The sequence below is a fragment of the Macaca mulatta genome, chromosome 5 (assembly GCF_049350105.2).
Source record: "Macaca mulatta isolate MMU2019108-1 chromosome 5, T2T-MMU8v2.0, whole genome shotgun sequence".
In the NCBI taxonomy this organism is placed as follows: domain Eukaryota; kingdom Metazoa; phylum Chordata; class Mammalia; order Primates; family Cercopithecidae; genus Macaca; species Macaca mulatta.
Genome location: NC_133410.1, coordinates 24,301,346 through 24,312,036, shown reverse-complemented (window position 1 = coordinate 24,312,036; position 10,691 = coordinate 24,301,346). Strand labels below are relative to the sequence as shown.

The window sequence follows — 10,691 nt, the reverse complement described above, 5'->3', positions numbered from 1 at the left end:
CAGCTGCCGTCGGAAGCTCCCACTGAGAAGAAGAAAAACGGCAACTGAGGTATCCAGGTTCTCTCCTTGGGACTGGCTAGGAGGTTGGTGGGACCCATGGAGGCGGGTAAAAGCAGGGTGGTGCGACAGTCCACCTGGGAGCCACATGGGGTAAGGGGAGCTCCCACCCGTCTAAACCCAAAGAATGGACTTAGAGGCATGAAGAACAGCGCAAGTGAGACTTTTAATAACAGTCTTGCAAGAGTGGGTGTCTGGTGAGCAGGCACATCCAGGGCAGTCGCAACAGGTAATTTATCTCCTAGCAGCAAGTCCCTCCCCCAGTTCCTCGTTTGTTGAGTACTATGGGGTTACAATCTTCCCAGATGTCACCCAAGTTTCATTATCCCTCTTATAAGGTTATACCCCGTCCCCTTCTCCGCTTCAGTTTTGATTTCCCAATAACGAAACTGTCTTCTCTCTCTCTCTTTTTTCTTTCTTTTCTTTTCTTTTTTTTTTTAACGAATGAGGCAATTTATTAACCCAGCATTGTTTGTTCGAATGCTTCTTGTTGGCAGCTGCCACCTGCCCGGCAATTCTGTCCAGATCTCTCTGTCCCTGAGGTGTCAGTTTGCGGCCCCCATCTTGGTCCTTTTCCACCATTTTCAGCCCCTCCAGGGCTTGGAGGACTCGGCGAGCCACACTCTTGGAGCCTTGGCTGACGTGGCTGGGCGTGACGCCGTTTCTCTGACGTCCCCCATAGATCTTGGTCATGGAGCCAACCCCAGCGCCACCCCGGAGGTAGAGGTGCCGCGCTGTGGAAGCAGCTCGTGTGTAGAACCAGTTCTCATCATGGGGAGCAAGCTCTTTGTGCTTGGCTAGCTTGACGGTGTCCACCCATTCGGGGACTTTCAGCTTCCTGGACTTTTTGAGGAAGGTTGCCAGAGCTCTGACGAACTCCTGCTGGTTCATGTCTTTTACAGTAACTCCAGGCATCATGCGGCCTCGCGCTGCCAGTCAGGGGAAAGGGAACTTTCTTCTCTCTTATGGGTTGACCCTCCTCTACATTCTGTTCGCTTATTGTGACCTTCTAGGTGCATGAGCCATGCGGTTTGTCACATTTGCAGACTGGCTGCCATACTTAGATTTATCATGCCTTGCAAATGGACCATTTAAAATATTTTATCACAGAAAACCACACTTTTTCCATGGATCTGTGCAAGCTGCAGATCAGAAGGTCCCCCTTGTGAGCCCATGCCACCAGGGCCTTGGGTCCCAAGCACAGAGCTGTACAGATTCTCAGTGACCACTCAGCTGGAGACTGCTGAAGACTACTGAGCTACTGAGTTCCGGGTTGGGGGAGGCGGGGAGCCATCATCCCTACGGCTGCCTTTGGCCTAAGATGACTGAGCTGCTTGGGGGAGGGGCAGCAGTCACCACTGCAGCTCTAGTCTGCAATTTGGATCCATGAGGAATTTTCCACAGTGCAGCACAGTGGTTGTGGTCGATTGTGGCCAGACTGCCTCTTTAGGCCAGACCCCTGACCTATCCCTCCTCACTAGGTGGGGCCTCCCTGCGGGAATTTCAGCAACTCCAGCCAGGTGTTTATGGACAAAACTCTAATCTTCCTGGGACGAAGCCTCATGTGGAGAGGGATGGTCACGGTCTCTGGATCAGCTGACTCAGTCTTTCTGCCAGCTGGCTCTGAGAAATCCAGGCAGTCCAGATGAGTGGGCTTCCCCACAGCACAGTGCACCATCTCCGCTAAGGGGGCAGCCAGAGTGCTTTGTTAAACAGGTCTCTGATCCTGTACCTCCTGACTGGGTGAGACTTCTCAACAGAGGTTGCCAGACACCTTATGCAAGAGCATTCCTGCTAGTATTAAGTTGGTGCCCCTCTGGGACAGAGCTCCCAGAGAAAGGAGCAGGCAGCCATCTTTGCTCTTCTGCAGCCTCCACTGTTGACACCTTCAGGTCCAGGAGGGACCCAGGAAAATAGGGTCTGGAGTGGACCCCCAGCAAACTGCAGCAGCCCTATGGAAGAAGGGCCTGTTAAAAGAGAAACAAGCAAACAGAAAACAACAACAACAATGGCATCAACAAAAAAGTCCCCACAAAAACCCCATCCCAAGTTCAGCAGCCTCAAAGATAGAAGCTAGATTAACTCACAAAGATGAGAATCAATGAAAAATTGCTGAAAACTAAAAAATCCAGAGTGCCTCTTCTCCTTCAAATGATTGCAACGCCTCTCCACCAAGGGCACAAATTTGGGCAGAGGCTGAGATGCATAAATTTGACAGAAGCAGGCTTCAGAAGGTGGGTAATAACAAACTTCACTAAGCTAAAAGAGCATGTTCTAACCCAACGCAAAGAAGCTAAGGACCATGCTAAAACAATACAGGAGTTGTTACCAGAATAAGCAGTTTAGAAAGGAACATAAATGACCTGATGGAGCTGAAAAACAACACGGGAACTTCACAATGCAGCCACAAATATCAATAGCCAAATAGAGCAAGTGGAGGAAAGAATTTCAGAGCTTGAAGACTATCTTGTTGAAATGAGACAGGCAGACAAAATTAGAAAAAAAAAAAAAAAGAATGAAAAGGAACAAACAAAATCTCCAAGAACTATGGGATCATGGAAAAAGACCAAACCTACAACTGACTGGAGTACCTGAAAGAGACAGGAAGAATGGAACCAAGTTGGAAAACATACTTCAGGATATCATCCAGGAGAACTTCCCCAACCTAGCAAGACAGGCTAACATTCCAATTCAGAAAATCCAGAGAATTCCTGTAATATACTCCATGAGAAGATCAACCCCAAGACACATATTTATTTACCTCCAAGGTCAAAATGAAGGAAAAAATGTTAAGCACAGCCAGATAGAAAGACCAGGTCACCTACAAAAAGAAGGCCATCAGTCTAATCGTGGACCTCTCAGCAGAAACCCTAGAAGCCAGAAGAGATTGGGGCCCAATATTCCACATTCTTAAGGAAAAGAATTTCCAACCCAGAATTTCATATCTGCCTAAATTAAGCTTCATAAGTGAAAGAGAAATAAAATCCTTTTCAGACAACCAAATCCTGAGGCAATTCATCACCTCCAGGCCTGCCTTGCAAGAGCTCTTGAAGGAAGCACTAAATATGGAAAGGAAAAACCATTAACGGCCACTACAAAAACACACTGAAGTACAAAAACCAATGACACTATGAAGCATATACATCAATAAATATGCAAAATAGCCAGCTAGCATCATGATGACAGGATAAAATTCACACATAACAATATTAACCTTAAATGTAAATGTGCTAAATGCCCCAATTAAAAGACACAAAATGGCAAGCTGGATAAAGAGTCAAGACCCATCAGGTGCTGTATTCAAGAGACCCATCTCACATGCAAAGACACACATAGGCTCAAAATAAAGAGATGAAAGGAAATTTACCAAGCAAATGAAAAGCAGAAAAAAGCAGGAATTGCAATCCTGGTTTCTGACACAACAGATTTTAAACTAACAAAGATCAAAAAAGATTAAGAAGGGCATTACATAATGGTAAAGGGTTTAATTCAACAAGAAGAGCTAACTATCCTAAATATATATTCACCCAACACAGGAGCACCCAGATTCATAAAACTAGTTCATAGAGACGTACAAAGAGACTTAGACTCTCACACAATAATACTGGGAGAATTTAACACCCCACTGTCAATATTAAACAGATCATTGAGACAGAAAATTAACAAAGAGACTCAGGACTTAGACTCAGCTGTACATCAAGTGGACCTGATAGATACCTACAGAACTTTCCACTAAAAACAACAGAATATACATTCTTCTCAGTGCCACGTGGCACTAACTCTAAAATTGATCACATAATTGGAAGTAAAACACTCCTCAGCAAATGCGTAAGAACTGAAATCATAACAAACAGTCTCGCAGACCAAGCACAATCAAATTAGAACTCAAGATTTAAAAACTCACCCAAAACCACACAACTACATGGAAACTAAACAACTTGTCCTGAATGTCTCCTTGGTGATTAATGAAATTAAGGCAGAAATCAAGAAGTTCTTTGAAACCAAGGAGAACAAAAAGACAATGTTCCAGAATCTCTGGGATGCAGCTAAAGCAGTGTTAAGAGGGAAACGTATAGCAGTAAATGTCCACAACAAAAAGCTAGAAAGATCTCAAATTGACATCACAACTAAAAGAACTAGAGAACTGAGAGCAAACAAACCCTAAAGCTAGAAGAAGACAAGAAATAACCAAAATCAGACTGGAACTGAAGGAGATGGAGACATGAAAAATCCTTAAAAAAAAATCAACTAACCCGGGAGCCGGTTTTTTGAAAAAATTAATAAAATAGACTACTAGCTAGAGTAGCAAACAAGAAAAGAGAGGAGAATCAAATAGACACAATAAAAAATTATAAAGGAGATATCACCACTGACCCCACAGAAATGCAAGCAACCATTAGGGAATACTATAAACACCTCTATGTGAATAAACTAGAAAATTTAGAAGAGATGGATAAATTCCTGCATATATACACCCTCCCATGACTGAACCAGGAAGAAGTTGAATTCCTGAATAGAACAATAACAAGTTCTGAAATTGAGGCAGTAAGAAATAGCCAACCAACCAAAAAAAGCCCAGGACCAGACGGATTTACAGTTGAATTCTACCAGAAGTATAAAGAGAAGCTGGTACCATTTCTTCTGAAATTATTCCAAACAACTGAAAAGGAGAATATCCTCCCTAACTCATTTTATGAGGCCAGCATCATTCTGATACCAATACCTGGCAGAGATACAACAAAAAAAGAAAACTTCAGGTCAATATCCCTGATGAACATTGATGCAAAAATCCTCAATAAAATACTAGCAAACTAAATCCAGCAGCAAATCAAAAAGCTTACCTACCATGATCAAGTTTGCTTCATCCCCAGGATGCAAGGCTGGTTCAGTGTATGCAAATCAATAAACATAATTCATCACATAAACAGAACTACAGACAAAAATCACATGATTATCTCAATAGATGCAGAAAAGGCCTTCAGTAAAATTCAGCATCCCTTCATGTTAAAAACTCTCAATAAACTAGGTATTGATGGAACATACCTCAAAATAATAAAAGGCATTTATGACAAACCCACAACAATATCATACTGAACAGGCAAAAGCTGGAAGCATTCCCCTTGAAAACCAGCACAAGACAAGGATGCCCTCTCTCACCACTCCTATTCAACATAGTATTGGAATTTCTGGTCAGGGCAATCAGGCAAGAGAAAAAATAGAGTATTCAAATAGGAAGAGAGAAAGTTAAACTGTCTCTGTTTGCAGATGACATGATCCTATACCTAGAAAACCCCATCGTCTTGGCCCAAAAGCTTCTTAAGCTGATAAGCAACTTCAGTGAAGTCTCAGAAAACAAAATCAATATACAAAAGTCACAAGCATTCCTGTCCAAAAACCATAGACAAGCAGAGAGCCAAATCATGAATGAACTCCCATTCACAATTGCTACAAGGAGAATAAGATACCTAGGAATACAGCTAACCAAGGAAGTGAAGGACCTCTTCAAGGAGAACAACAAACCACTGCTCAAGGAAGTCAGAGAGGACACAAACAAATGGAAAAGCATTCCAAGTTCATGGATAAGAAGAATCAATATTGTGAAAATGGCCATACTGCCCAAATTAATTCATAGATTCAATGCTATTCCCATTCAACCACCTCAGACCTTCTTCACAGAATTAGAAAAAACTACTTTGAACTTCATATAGAACAACAACAACAACAAAAAGCCCGTGTAGCCAAGACAATCTTAAGCAAAAAGAACAATACTGGAGGCATATTACTCAACTTCAAACTCTACTGCAAGGCTACAGTAACCAACACAGCATGGTACTGGTACAAAAACAGACACATAGGCCAATGAAACAGAATAGAGATCTCAGAAATAAGACCACACATCTACAACCATCTGATCTTCAACAAATCTGACAAAAACAAGCAATGAGGAAAGAATTCCCTATTTAATAAATGGTTCTGGGAGAACTGGCTAGCCATATGCAGAAAATTGAAACTGGACCCCTTTTTTACACCTTCTATAAAAATGAAAGATGGATTAAAAACTTAAAAGTAAAATCCCAAACTGTAAAAACCCTAGAAGAAAATCTAGGCCATACCCATTCAGGACATTCGCATGGGCAAAGATTTCATCACAAAAAGGTCAAAAGCAATTGCAACAAAAGCAAAAATTGACAAATGGGATCTAATTAAACTAAAGAACTTCTGCACAGCAAAAGAAACTATTATCAGTGAGAAAGACAACCTACAGAATGGGAGAAAATTTTGAAGCTAGACAAAGGTCTAACATCCAGAATCTACAAGGAACTTAAGCAAATATACAAGAAAAAAACAAACAACCCTGTTAAAAAGTGGACAAAGGACATGAACAGACACTTCTCAAAAGAAGACATTTATGTGGCCAACAAACATATGAAAAAAAGCTCAACATCATTGATCATTAGATAAATGCAAATCAAAACTACAGTGAGGCTGGGCACGGTGGCTCATGCCTGTAATCCCAGCATTTGAGAGGCCAAGGCAGGTGGATCACTTGAGGTCAGGAGTTCAAGATCAGCCTGGCCAACATGGTGAAACCCTGTTTCTACTAAAAATACAAAAATTAGCCAGGCATGGTGGTGTGTGCCTGTAGTCCCAGCTACTTGGGAAGCTAAGGCAGCAGAATCGCTTGCACCCAGGAGGCAGATGTTTCAGTGAGCTGAGATCACACCCCAGCTTGGGCAACAGAGCAAGACTCCTTCACTCGCACACACAAAAAACTACAATGAGGCCGGGCGCGGTGGCTCAAGCCTGTAATCCCAGCACTTTGGGAGGCCGAGACGGGCGGATCACTAGGTCAGGAGATCGAGACCATCCTGGCTAACACGGTGAAACCCCGTCTCTACTAAAAAATACAAAAAACTAGCCGGGCGAGGTGGTGGGCGCCTGTAGTCCCAGCTACTCCGGAGGCTGAGGCAGGAGAATGGCGTAAACCCGGGAGGCGGAGCTTGCAGTGAGCTGAGATCCGGCCACTGCACCCCAGCCTGGGCGACAGAGCCAGACTCCGTCTCAAAAAAAACAAAAACAAAAACAAAAACAAAAACAAAACTACAGTGAGATAACATTTCACGCCAGTCAGAATGGTGATTATTAAAAAGTCAAGAAACAACAGATACTGGCGAGGGTATGGAGAAATAGGAACACTTTTACACTGTTGGTGGGAATGTAAATTAGTTCAACCATATGGAAAACAGTGTGGGGATTCCTCAAAGATCTAGAACCAGAAATACCATTTGATCCAGCAATCCCATTACTGGGTATATACCCAAGGAATACAAATCATTCTATTATAAAGATACATGCACGTGTATGTTCATTGCAGCACTATTCACAATAACAAAGACATGGAATTATTATTATTATTGTCAACCCAAATGTCCATCAATGATAGATTGGATAAAGCAAATGTGGTACATGTATACCATGGAATTCTATGCAGCCTTAAAAAGGAATGAAATCATGTCCTTTGCAGGGACATGGATGGAGCTTGAAGCCATTATTCTCAGCAAACTGTGCAGGAACAGAAAAACAAATACCACATGTTTTCGCTTACAAGTGGAAGCTGAACAGTGAGAACGCAGGGACACAGAGAGGGGAACAACACACACTGGGGCCTGTTGCAGGGATGGCATGGGACAAGAGACAGCACCCGGATAAATAGCTAATGCATATAAGGCTTAATACCTAGGTGATGGTGATGGGTTGATAGATGCAGCAAACCACCATGTCACACATTTACCTATGTAATAAACCTGCACGTCTTGCACATATATCCTGGAACATAAAATACAATTAAAAGAAAAGAAAAGTAAAAATATTTCCATCATCTCCCAAAGTTTCCTTATGCCTCCGTGCAATCCAGCCCTCCTTCAATGTCCATGCCGAAGCAACCACTGGACTGTTTTAACAATAGTTTTCATTTTAGAGAATTTTATATAAATGGAATTCATACAGTATGTTCTGTGTCTGGCTTTTCCAGTTACCGTAATGATTTTGAAATTCATCCATGTCACTGTGTATTAGTAGTTCATATCTCTTTACTGTATGGATATGCAGCATTTTGCTTATCCATTCACCTATCGGTGGACACTTGGGTTATTTTCAGTTCGGGGTCAAGGCTGTTATGAACATTTTCATGTGGATGTTTGCTTTTATTTATCTTGGGCAAGTATGAAGAAGTGGAATGACTGGGTGGTATGATAAGTGTATGTTTAATTTTACTCATGGTTTTTATTTGCATTTTCCTAATGACTAACAATGTTGAGTATCTTTTCATGTGCTTATTGGACATTCATTCCTACGTCTTCTTTTGTGAAGTGTCTATTTAAATATTTTGTTTCTTAATTAGGAATATTCTTTTATTATTGTTAATTAATTTTTTTGAGACAAAGTCTTGCTTGGTCATCCAGGCTGGAGTACAGTGATATGACCTTAGCTCACTGCAACCTCCGCCTCCCAGATTCAAGGGATTCTCATGCCTCAGCCTCCCAAGTAGCTGGGATTACATGCATGTGCCACCAGCCTGGCTAACTGTATTTTTAGTAGAGTTTTGCGATGTTGGCCAGTCTGGTCTTGAGCTCCTGGCCTCAGGTGATTCATTTGCCTTGACCTCCCAAAGTGTTGGGATTACAGGCGTGAGCCACTGCGCCCGGCCTGGGAATATTCTTGAGTTGCAAGATGACTTCATGCATTCTAGAATTCTGGATACAGGTACTTTAACAGATATGTTTGGCAAACATTTTCTCTCAGTTTGTAGCTGCAAACTGATTCTCTCAGTTTGTAGCTAGAAATGTCAGTTTCTTAAAAGTGTCTTTTGAAGAGAAGTTTTTAATTTTCATGAAGCCCAACTTCCTTTTTTTTTTTTAATGGTTTATGCCATTTGTAGTCTAAGAAATCTTTGCAAACCCAAAGCCATTAGATTTTCTGCTCTTTGCTTCTGGAAGTTTAGCTTTTATTAACTCTTTTAAGTCTATGAGGTGAAGGTGATGATTCATCTTTGATTTTTTTGCCTATCTCCCCCTACAGCACCATTTGTTGAAATGACTATCCTTTCCCATTGAATTGCCTTGGCACCTTTGTTAAAAAATCAGTTTACCACATGTATTGGGTTTATTTCTGGATTTTCTATTCTGTTTCATTGATCTATGTGTTTATACACCAATACTACAATGTCTGATTATTGTAGCTTTTTAAGTTTTGAGATCAGGTAGTATAAATCCTCCAACTTCATTCTTCTTGTCCAGCTGTTTTGGGCAAAACATTTCCATATACATTATAGAATTAGCTATCAATTTTTACAAATAAATTCAGATAGGATTTTGAGTTGAATCTATAAATTTGGGAAAATCAAGGTCTTAATATTATCAATACCTAAGCATTGTATAGCCTTCCACTTATCAGAATCTTTCAGTTTTTCCAATGCTCTCTTATGGCTTAGTGTAGAGATCTTACACATCTTCATGGACTTATTTCAAGGAATCTAATGTGTTTTGATGCTGCTGTAAATGATATCTTTTTAAATTTCAGACTAATGTTGCTCACATGTAAACCTTGCAAAATTCACTTATTAAGGCTAATAGGTTTCTGTAGATATTTTTGAATGTTCTACATGCATAATTATGCCATCTGTAAATAATAACAATTTTCTTTCTTCCTTTGACTTCTTGTTGTCTTACTGCACTGGTTAGGCTCTAGAGTATAACACTTGAGTAAAAATAGCAAGAGCAGGTGTCCTCGTCACATTACTGATCTCAGGAGGAAAGTGCAAAGCCAGAATAATAGTTCCCAAAGATGTCTCTATCTGGGGAATTAAAAAGTTGCAAATGGAATTAAGGTTGTATATTGGCCGACCTTAAAATGAGGAGATTATTCTAGATTATCTGGGAGGGCCCAATGTAATCACAAAGGCCCTTAAAAGTGGAAGAGGAAGGCAGAAGAGTCCGTTTAAGAGCAATGCAATAAGAAAAGGATTTAACCCACTGCCTCTGACTTCGAAGATGGAGGAGGAGAAACAGAGCTGAGTAATGTGAGTGGCCTTAAAAAGCTGGAAAGGGCGAGAAAATGGATTCTCCCTGAAGGCCTCCAGAAAGGAATGCAGCCCTACTGGCACCTTGATCTTAGCCCACTGAAACCTGCATCAAGACATCTACCTACGGACTGTAAGATAATAAATCTATGTTGTTCTGAGCCAGTAAGTTTATTATAACTTATTAGAGCAGCAATAGAGAACGAACACCCAAAGCTTTCGATTTTTCAACACTAAGTACGAAGTTTGCTGTTGGTTGGTTGCAGATATGTTGTCTATTTGCACTTGTGTCCCTTCCAGTTTACTTATTTTGTAGAGATGGGGGTCTTCCTATGTTGCCACGGCTGGTCTTGAACTCCTGGGATCAAGGGATCCTCCTGTCTTGGTCTCCAAAAGTGCTGGGATTACAGGTGTGACCCACCAGGCCTGGCCTTATTTTTATTGAGACAGATCTCACTCTGTCGCCTGGGTTGGAGTGCAGTGGTGTGATCATAGCTCACTGCAGCCTCAAACTCCTGAGCTCAAGTGATCCTCCTGCCTCAGCCTCCTTAGTAGC

General features: G+C 41.5%; 1 pseudogene across 1 annotated transcript; it reads right to left on the bottom strand.

Annotated features, from left to right (window-relative positions):
- Positions 1–204: 204 nt before the first annotated feature.
- Positions 205–1,006, bottom strand: LOC144341132 (small ribosomal subunit protein eS19 pseudogene; annotated as a pseudogene). The gene has a single exon (XR_013417796.1). The product of XR_013417796.1 is annotated as a small ribosomal subunit protein eS19 pseudogene (transcript).
- Between the last annotated feature and the right edge of the window lie 9,685 nt (positions 1,007–10,691).